The sequence below is a fragment of the Anopheles funestus genome, chromosome 3RL (genome assembly GCF_943734845.2).
Source record: "Anopheles funestus chromosome 3RL, idAnoFuneDA-416_04, whole genome shotgun sequence".
Lineage (NCBI taxonomy): Eukaryota > Metazoa > Arthropoda > Insecta > Diptera > Culicidae > Anopheles > Anopheles funestus.
Window position 1 is genome coordinate 6,600,490 of NC_064599.1, and position 9,861 is coordinate 6,610,350.

Below are 9,861 nucleotides of genomic sequence, written 5' to 3' on the forward strand. Positions count from 1 at the left end.
TACATTTTCTTCATGGACGGCCATGCCCTCAGATGTCTGTGCCAGAAGTTATTCAAGGAACCAAGTTCCTTACCCTGTTTGAGAAAATGTAAAATTTTCCTCATTTTCACACCAAATTTTGCCTATAACTCGGTCGGTATCCAACGGATCGCCAATCTTTAACCTGTGGTCGATAGATGGCATCAATGGCTACATTTTCTTCATGGACGGCCATACCCGCAGATGTCTGTGTCGGAAGTTATTCGAGAAACCAAGTTCCTTACCCTGTTTGAGAAAATGTAAAAATTTCTTCATTTTTCAGCAATTTAGCAAAATTTTTAAATGTGATATATTTTAATGGGAATTTGTTGCAATAAGTTTCTTTTCACTCAAATAATGCTTTAAATTAAAAAAAGAATAAAAAATCAGAAAAAATTTGAAAAAAAATTTTCAACCCGAAAATTTCATAAGGCTTACCCCTTACGATTTTTTTGAGAAATTTTGCAAAAAAAATTAAATTGATTTCTTTTAATGCCAATTGGTTGAAAAAAGTTTCTTTTCACTCAAATAATGCTTTAAAGTGAAAAAAGAATAAAAAATTAAAAAAAATAAGAAATTATAAAAATTTAAATATTTCATAAGGCTCATTTTTGCGCCAAGTTTTGGCTATAACTCGGTCGGTATCCCGCGGCTCGCCAATCTTTAACCTGTGGTCGATAGATGGCACCAATGGCTACATTTTCTTCATGGACGGCCATGCCCTCAGATGTCTGTGCCAGAAGTTATTCAAGGAACCAAGTTCCTTACCCTGTTTGAGAAAATGTAAAATTTTCCTCATTTTTGCCCCAAGTTTTGCCTATAACTCGGTCGGTATCCAACGGATCGCCAATCTTTAACCTGTGGTCGATAGATGGCATCAATGGCTACATTTTCTTCATGGACGGCCATACCCGCAGATGTCTGTGTCGGAAGTTATTCGAGAAACCAAGTTCCTTACCCTGTTTGAGAAAATGTAAAAATTTCTTCATTTTTCAGCAATTTAGCAAAATTTTTTAATGTGATATATTTTAATGCGAATTTGTTGCAATAAGTTTCTTTTCACTCAAATAATGCTTTAAATTAAAAAAAGAATAAAAAATCAGAAAAAATTTGAAAAACAATTTTCAACCCGAAAATTTCATAAGGCTTACCCCTTACGATTTTTTTGAGAAATTTTGCAAAAAAATTTAAATTGATTTCTTTTAATGCCAATTGGTTGAAAAAAGTTTCTTTTCACTCAAATAATGCTTTAAAGTGAAAAAAGAATAAAAAATTAAAAAAAATAAGAAATTATAAAAATTTAAATATTTCATAAGGCTCATTTTTGCGCCAAGTTTTGGCTATAACTCGGTCGGTATCCAACGGATCGCCAATCTTTAACCTGTGGTCGATAGATGGCACCAATGGCTACATTTTCTTCATGGACGGCCATGCCCTCAGATGTCTGTGCCAGAAGTTATTCAAGGAACCAAGTTCCTTACCCTGTTTGAGAAAATGTAAAATTTTCCTCATTTTCACACCAAATTTTGCCTATAACTCGGTCGGTATCCAACGGATCGCCAATCTTTAACCTGTGGTCGATAGATGGCATCAATGGCTACATTTTCTTCATGGACGGCCATACCCGCAGATGTCTGTGTCGGAAGTTATTCGAGAAACCAAGTTCCTTACCCTGTTTGAGAAAATGTAAAAATTTCTTCATTTTTCAGCAATTTAGCAAAATTTTTAAATGTGATATATTTTAATGGGAATTTGTTGCAATAAGTTTCTTTTCACTCAAATAATGCTTTAAATTAAAAAAAGAATAAAAAATCAGAAAAAATTTGAAAAAAAATTTTCAACCCGAAAATTTCATAAGGCTTACCCCTTACGATTTTTTTGAGAAATTTTGCAAAAAAATTTAAATTGATTTCTTTTAATGCCAATTGGTTGAAAAAAGTTTCTTTTCACTCAAATAATGCTTTAAAGTGAAAAAAGAATAAAAAATTAAAAAAAATAAGAAATTATAAAAATTTAAATATTTCATAAGGCTCATCTTTGCGCCAAGTTTTGGCTATAACTCGGTCGGTATCCCGCGGCTCGCCAATCTTTAACCTGTGGTCGATAGATGGCACCAATGGCTACATTTTCTTCATGGACGGCCATGCCCTCAGATGTCTGTGCCAGAAGTTATTCAAGGAACCAAGTTCCTTACCCTGTTTGAGAAAATGTAAAATTTTCCTCATTTTTGCCCCAAGTTTTGCCTATAACTCGATCGGTATCCAACGGATCGCCAATCTTTAACCTGTGGTCGATAGATGGCATCAATGGCTACATTTTCTTCATGGACGGCCATACCATCAGATGTCTGTGCCAGAAGTTAATCGAAGAACCAAGTTCCTTACCCTGTTTGAGAAAATGTAAAAATTTCTTCATTTTTCAGGAATTTAGCAAAAATTTTTAATGTGATATATTTTAATGCGAATTTGTTGCAATAAGTTTCTTTTCACTCAAATAATGCTTTAAATTAAAAAAAGAATAAAAAATCAGAAAAAATTTGAAAAACAATTTTCAACCCGAAAATTTCATAAGGCTTACCCCTTACGATTTTTTTGAGAAATTTTGCAAAAAAATTTAAATTGATTTCTTTTAATGCCAATTGGTTGAAAAAAGTTTCTTTTCACTCAAATAATGCTTTAAAGTGAAAAAAGAATAAAAAATTAAAAAAAATAAGAAATTATAAAAATTTAAATATTTCATAAGGCTCATTTTTGCGCCAAGTTTTGGCTATAACTCGGTCGGTATCCAACGGATCGCCAATCTTTAACCTGTGGTCGATAGATGGCACCAATGGCTACATTTTCTTCATGGACGGCCATGCCCTCAGATGTCTGTGCCAGAAGTTATTCAAGGAACCAAGTTCCTTACCCTGTTTGAGAAAATGTAAAATTTTCCTCATTTTCACACCAAATTTTGCCTATAACTCGGTCGGTATCCAACGGATCGCCAATCTTTAACCTGTGGTCGATAGATGGCATCAATGGCTACATTTTCTTCATGGACGGCCATACCCGCAGATGTCTGTGTCGGAAGTTATTCGAGAAACCAAGTTCCTTACCCTGTTTGAGAAAATGTAAAAATTTCTTCATTTTTCAGCAATTTAGCAAAATTTTTAAATGTGATATATTTTAATGGGAATTTGTTGCAATAAGTTTCTTTTCACTCAAATAATGCTTTAAATTAAAAAAAGAATAAAAAATCAGAAAAAATTTGAAAAAAAATTTTCAACCCGAAAATTTCATAAGGCTTACCCCTTACGATTTTTTTGAGAAATTTTGCAAAAAAATTTAAATTGATTTCTTTTAATGCCAATTGGTTGAAAAAAGTTTCTTTTCACTCAAATAATGCTTTAAAGTGAAAAAAGAATAAAAAATTAAAAAAAATAAGAAATTATAAAAATTTAAATATTTCATAAGGCTCATTTTTGCGCCAAGTTTTGGCTATAACTCGGTCGGTATCCAACGGATCGCCAATCTTTAACCTGTGGTCGATAGATGGCATCAATGGCTACATTTTCTTCATGGACGGCCATATCCTCAGATGTCTGTGTCGGAAGTTATTCGAGGAACCAAGTTCCTTACCCTGTTTGAGAAAATGTAAAAATTTCTTCATTTTTCAGGAATTTAGCAAAATTTTTAAATGTGATATATTTTAATGGGAATTTGTTGCAATAAGTTTCTTTTCACTCAAATAATGCTTTAAATTAAAAAAAGAATAAAAAATCAGAAAAAATTTGAAAAAAAATTTTCAACCCGAAAATTTCATAAGGCTTACCCCTTACGATTTTTTTGAGAAATTTTGCAAAAAAATTTAAATTGATTTATTTTAATGCCAATTGGTTGAAAAAAGTTTCTTTTCACTCAAATAATGCTTTAAAGTGAAAAAAGAATAAAAAATTAAAAAAAATAAGAAATTATAAAAATTTAAATATTTCATAAGGCTCATTTTTGCGCCAAGTTTTGGCTATAACTCGGTCGGTATCCCACGGCTCGCCAATCTTTAACCTGTGGTCGATAGATGGCATCAATGGCTACATTTTCTTCATGGACGGCCATGCCCTCAGATGTCTGTGCCAGAAGTTATTCAAGGAACCAAGTTCCTTACCCTGTTTGAGAAAATGTAAAATTTTCCTCATTTTCACACCAAATTTTGCCTATAACTCGGTCGGTATCCAACGGATCGCCAATCTTTAACCTGTGGTCGATAGATGGCACCAATGGCTACATTTTCTTCATGGACGGCCATGCCCTCAGATGTCTGTGCCAGAAGTTATTCAAGGAACCAAGTTCCTTACCCTGTTTGAGAAAATGTAAAATTTTCCTCATTTTCACACCAAATTTTGCCTATAACTCGGTCGGTATCCAACGGATCGCCAATCTTTAACCTGTGGTCGATAGATGGCATCAATGGCTACATTTTCTTCATGGACGGCCATACCCGCAGATGTCTGTGTCGGAAGTTATTCGAGAAACCAAGTTCCTTACCCTGTTTGAGAAAATGTAAAAATTTCTTCATTTTTCAGGAATTTAGCAAAATTTTTAAATGTGATATATTTTAATGGGAATTTGTTGCAATAAGTTTCTTTTCACTCAAATAATGCTTTAAATTAAAAAAAGAATAAAAAATCAGAAAAAATTTGAAAAAAAAATTTCAACCCGAAAATTTCATAAGGCTTACCCCTTACGATTTTTTTGAGAAATTTTGCAAAAAAATTTAAATTGATTTCTTTTAATGCCAATTGGTTGAAAAAAGTTTCTTTTCACTCAAATAATGCTTTAAAGTGAAAAAAGAATAAAAAATTAAAAAAAATAAGAAATTATAAAAATTTAAATATTTCATAAGGCTCATTTTTGCGCCAAGTTTTGGCTATAACTCGGTCGGTATCCCACGGCTCGCCAATCTTTAACCTGTGGTCGATAGATGACATCAATGGCTACATTTTCTTCTTGGACGGCCATACCCTCAGATGTCTGTGCCAGAAGTTAATCGAAGAACCAAGTTCCTTACCCTGTTTGAGAAAATGTAAAATTTTCCTCATTTTCACACCAAATTTTGCCTATAACTCGGTCGGTATCCAACGGATCGCCAATCTTTAACCTGTGGTCGATAGATGGCATCAATGGCTACATTTTCTTCATGGACGGCCATACCCGCAGATGTCTGTGTCGGAAGTTATTCGAGAAACCAAGTTCCTTACCCTGTTTGAGAAAATGTAAAAATTTCTTCATTTTTCAGGAATTTAGCAAAATTTTTAAATGTGATATATTTTAATGGGAATTTGTTGCAATAAGTTTCTTTTCACTCAAATAATGCTTTAAATTAAAAAAAGAATAAAAAATCAGAAAAAATTTGAAACAAAATTTTCAACCCGAAAATTTCATAAGGCTTACCCCTTACGATTTTTTTGAGAAATTTTGCAAAAAAATTTAAATTGATTTCTTTTAATGCCAATTGGTTGAAAAAAGTTTCTTTTCACTCAAATAATGCTTTAAAGTGAAAAAAGAATAAAAAATTAAAAAAAATAAGAAATTATAAAAATTTAAATATTTCATAAGGCTCATTTTTGCGCCAAGTTTTGGCTATAACTCGGTCGGTATCCCACGGCTCGCCAATCTTTAACCTGTGGTCGATAGATGGCACCAATGGCTACATTTTCTTCATGGACGGCCATGCCCTCAGATGTCTGTGCCAGAAGTTATTCAAGGAACCAAGTTCCTTACCCTGTTTGAGAAAATGTAAAATTTTCCTCATTTTTGCGCCAAGTTTTGCCTATAACTCGGTCGGTATCCAACGGATCGCCAATCTTTAACCTGTGGTCGATAGATGGCATCAATGGCTACATTTTCTTCATGGACGGCCATATCCTCAGATGTCTGTGTCGGAAGTTATTCGAGGAACCAAGTTCCTTACCCTGTTTGAGAAAATGTAAAAATTTCTTCATTTTTCAGGAATTTAACAAAATTTTTAAATGTGATATATTTTAATGGGAATTTGTTGCAATAAGTTTCTTTTCACTCAAATAATGCTTTAAATTAAAAAAAGAATAAAAAATCAGAAAAAAATTGAAAAAAATTTTCAACCCGAAAATTTCATAAGGCTTACCCCTTACGATTTTTTTGAGAAATTTTGCAAAAAAATTTAAATTGATTTCTTTTAATGCCAATTGGTTGAAAAAAGTTTCTTTTCACTCAAATAATGCTTTAAAGTGAAAAAAGAATAAAAAATTAAAAAAAATAAGAAATTATAAAAATTTAAATATTTCATAAGGCTCATTTTTGCGCCAAGTTTTGGCTATAACTCGGTCGGTATCCCACGGCTCGCCAATCTTTAACCTGTGGTCGATAGATGGCACCAATGGCTACATTTTCTTCATGGACGGCCATGCCCTCAGATGTCTGTGCCAGAAGTTATTCAAGGAACCAAGTTCCTTACCCTGTTTGAGAAAATGTAAAATTTTCCTCATTTTTGCCCCAAGTTTTGCCTATAACTCGGTCGGTATCCAACGGATCGCCAATCTTTAACCTGTGGTCGATAGATGGCATCAATGGCTACATTTTCTTCATGGACGGCCATACCATCAGATGTCTGTGCCAGAAGTTAATCGAAGAACCAAGTTCCTTACCCTGTTTGAGAAAATGTAAAAATTTCTTCATTTTTCAGGAATTTAGCAAAATTTTTTAATGTGATATATTTTAATGCGAATTTGTTGCAATAAGTTTCTTTTCACTCAAATAATGCTTTAAATTAAAAAAAGAATAAAAAATCAGAAAAAAATTGAAAAAAAATTTTCAACCCGAAAATTTCATAAGGCTTACCCCTTACAATTTTTTTGAGAAATTTTGCAAAAAAATTTAAATTGATTTCTTTTAATGCCAATTGGTTGAAAAAAGTTTCTTTTCACTCAAATAATGCTTTAAAGTGAAAAAGGAATAAAAAATTAAAAAAAATAAGAAATTATAAAAATTTAAATATTTCATAAGGCTCATTTTTGCGCCAACTTTTGCCTACAACTCGGTCGGTATCCAACGTATCGCCAATCTTTAACCTATGGTCGATAGATGGCATCAATGGCTACATTTTCTTCATGGACGGCCATACCCTCAGATGTCTGTGTCGGAAGTTATTCGAGGAACCAAGTTCCTTACCCTGTTTGAGAAAATGTAAAAATTTCTTCATTTTTCAGGAATTTAGCAAAATTTTTAAATGTGATATATTTTAATGGGAATTTGTTGCAATAAGTTTCTTTTCACTCAAATAATGCTTTAAATTAAAAAAAGAATAAAAAATCAGAAAAAATTTGAAACAAAATTTTCAACCCGAAAATTTCATAAGGCTTACCCCTTACGATTTTTTTGAGAAATTTTGCAAAAAAATTTAAATTGATTTCTTTTAATGCCAATTGGTTGAAATAAGTTTCTTTTCACTCAAATAATGCTTTAAAGTGAAAAAAGAATAAAAAATTTAAAAAAATAAGAAATTATAAAAATTTAAACATTTCATAAGGCTCATTTTTGCGCCAAGTTTTGGCTATAACTCGGTCGGTATCCAACGGATCGCCAATCTTTAACCTGTGGTCGATAGATGGCATCAATGGCTACATTTCTTCATGAACGGCCATACCCTCAGATGTCTGTGCCAGAAGTTATTCAAGGAACCAAGTTCCTTACCCTGTTTGAGAAAATGTAAAATTTTCCTCATTTTCGCACCAAATTTTGCCTATAACTCGGTCGGTATCTAACGGATCTCCAATCTTTGCCTGTGGTCGATAGATGGCATCAATGGCTACATTTTCTTCATGGACGGCCATACCCTCAGATGTCTGTGCCAGAAGTTATTCAAGGAACCAAGTTCCTTACCCTGTTTGAGAAAATGTAAAATTTTCCTCATTTTTGCGCCAAGTTTTGGCTATAACTCGGTCGGTATCCAACGGATCGCCAATCTTTAACCTGTGGTCGATAGATGGCATCAATGGCTACATTTTCTTCATGGACGGCCATATCCTCAGATGTCTGTGTCGGAAGTTATTCGAGGAACCAAGTTCCTTACCCTGTTTGAGAAAATGTAAAAATTTCTTCATTTTTCAGGAATTTAGCAAAATTTTTAAATGTGATATATTTTAATGGGAATTTGTTGCAATAAGTTTCTTTTCACTCAAATAATGCTTTAAATTAAAAAAAGAATAAAAAATCAGAAAAAATTTGAAACAAAATTTTCAACCCGAAAATTTCATAAGGCTTACCCCTTACGATTTTTTTGAGAAATTTTGCAAAAAAATTTAAATTGATTTCTTTTAATGCCAATTGGTTGAAAAAAGTTTCTTTTCACTCAAATAATGCTTTAAAGTGAAAAAAGAATAAAAAATTAAAAAAAATAAGAAATTATAAAAATTTAAATATTTCATAAGGCTCATTTTTGCGCCAAGTTTTGGCTATAACTCGGTCGGTATCCCACGGCTCGCCAATCTTTAACCTGTGGTCGATAGATGGCACCAATGGCTACATTTTCTTCATGGACGGCCATGCCCTCAGATGTCTGTGCCAGAAGTTATTCAAGGAACCAAGTTCCTTACCCTGTTTGAGAAAATGTAAAATTTTCCTCATTTTTGCGCCAAGTTTTGCCTATAACTCGGTCGGTATCCAACGGATCGCCAATCTTTAACCTGTGGTCGATAGATGGCATCAATGGCTACATTTTCTTCATGGACGGCCATACCCTCAGATGTCTGTGCCAGAAGTTATTCGAAGAACCAAGTTCCTTACCCTGTTTGAGAAAATGTAAAAATTTCTTCATTTTTCAGGAATTTAGCAAAAATTTTTAATGTGATATATTTTAATGCGAATTTGTTGCAATAAGTTTCTTTTCACTCAAATAATGCTTTAAATTAAAAAAAGAATAAAAAATCAGAAAAAATTTGAAAAAAAATTTTCAACCCGAAAATTTCATAAGGCTTACCCCTTACGATTTTTTTGAGAAATTTTGCAAAAAAATTTAAATTGATTTCTTTTAATGCCAATTGGTTGAAAAAAGTTTCTTTTCACTCAAATAATGCTTTAAAGTGAAAAAAGAATAAAAAATTAAAAAAAATAAGAAATTATAAAAATTTAAATATTTCATAAGGCTCATTTTTGCGCCAAGTTTTGGCTATAACTCGGTCGGTATCCAACGGATCGCCAATCTTTAACTTGTGGTCGATAGATGGCATCAATGGCTACATTTTCTTCATGGACGGCCATACCCTCAGATGTCTGTGCCAGAAGTTATTCAAGGAACCAAGTTCCTTACCCTGTTTGAGAAAATGTAAAATTTTCCTCATTTTTGCCCCAAGTTTTGCCTATAACTCGGTCGGTATCCAACGGATCGCCAATCTTTAACCTGTGGTCGATAGATGGCATCAATGGCTACATTTTCTTCTTGGACGGCCATACCGTCAGATGTCTGTGCCAGAAGTTATTCAAGGAACCAAGTTCCTTACCCTGTTTGAGAAAATGTAAAATTTTCCTCATTTTTGCGCCAAGTTTTGCCTATAACTCGGTCGGTATCCAACGGATCGCCAATCTTTAACCTGTGGTCGATAGATGGCATCAATGGCTACATTTTCTTCATGGACGGCCATACCCTCAGATGTCTGTGCCAGAAGTTATTCGAAGAACCAAGTTCCTTACCCTGTTTGAGAAAATGTAAAAATTTCTTCATTTTTCAGGAATTTAGCAAAAATTTTTAATGTGATATATTTTAATGCGAATTTGTTGCAATAAGTTTCTTTTCACTCAAATAATGCTTTAAATTAAAAAAAGAATAAAAAAT

General features: G+C 32.9%; 1 long non-coding RNA gene across 1 annotated transcript in view; it reads right to left on the reverse strand.

Annotated features, from left to right (window-relative positions):
* LOC125772301 (uncharacterized) overlaps positions 1 to 9,775 on the reverse strand; it is a 43,255-nt gene extending 33,480 nt beyond the window's left edge. The window contains exons 1-4 of the long non-coding RNA XR_007419458.1: positions 9,240 to 9,775; positions 8,527 to 8,716; positions 6,390 to 6,579; positions 5,678 to 5,867 (exon numbers count right to left, since the gene is read on the reverse strand). This is a non-coding gene — a long non-coding RNA (uncharacterized LOC125772301). The remainder of the gene's footprint in view (positions 1 to 5,677; positions 5,868 to 6,389; positions 6,580 to 8,526; positions 8,717 to 9,239) is intronic.
* Positions 9,776 to 9,861: the final 86 nt, after the last annotated feature.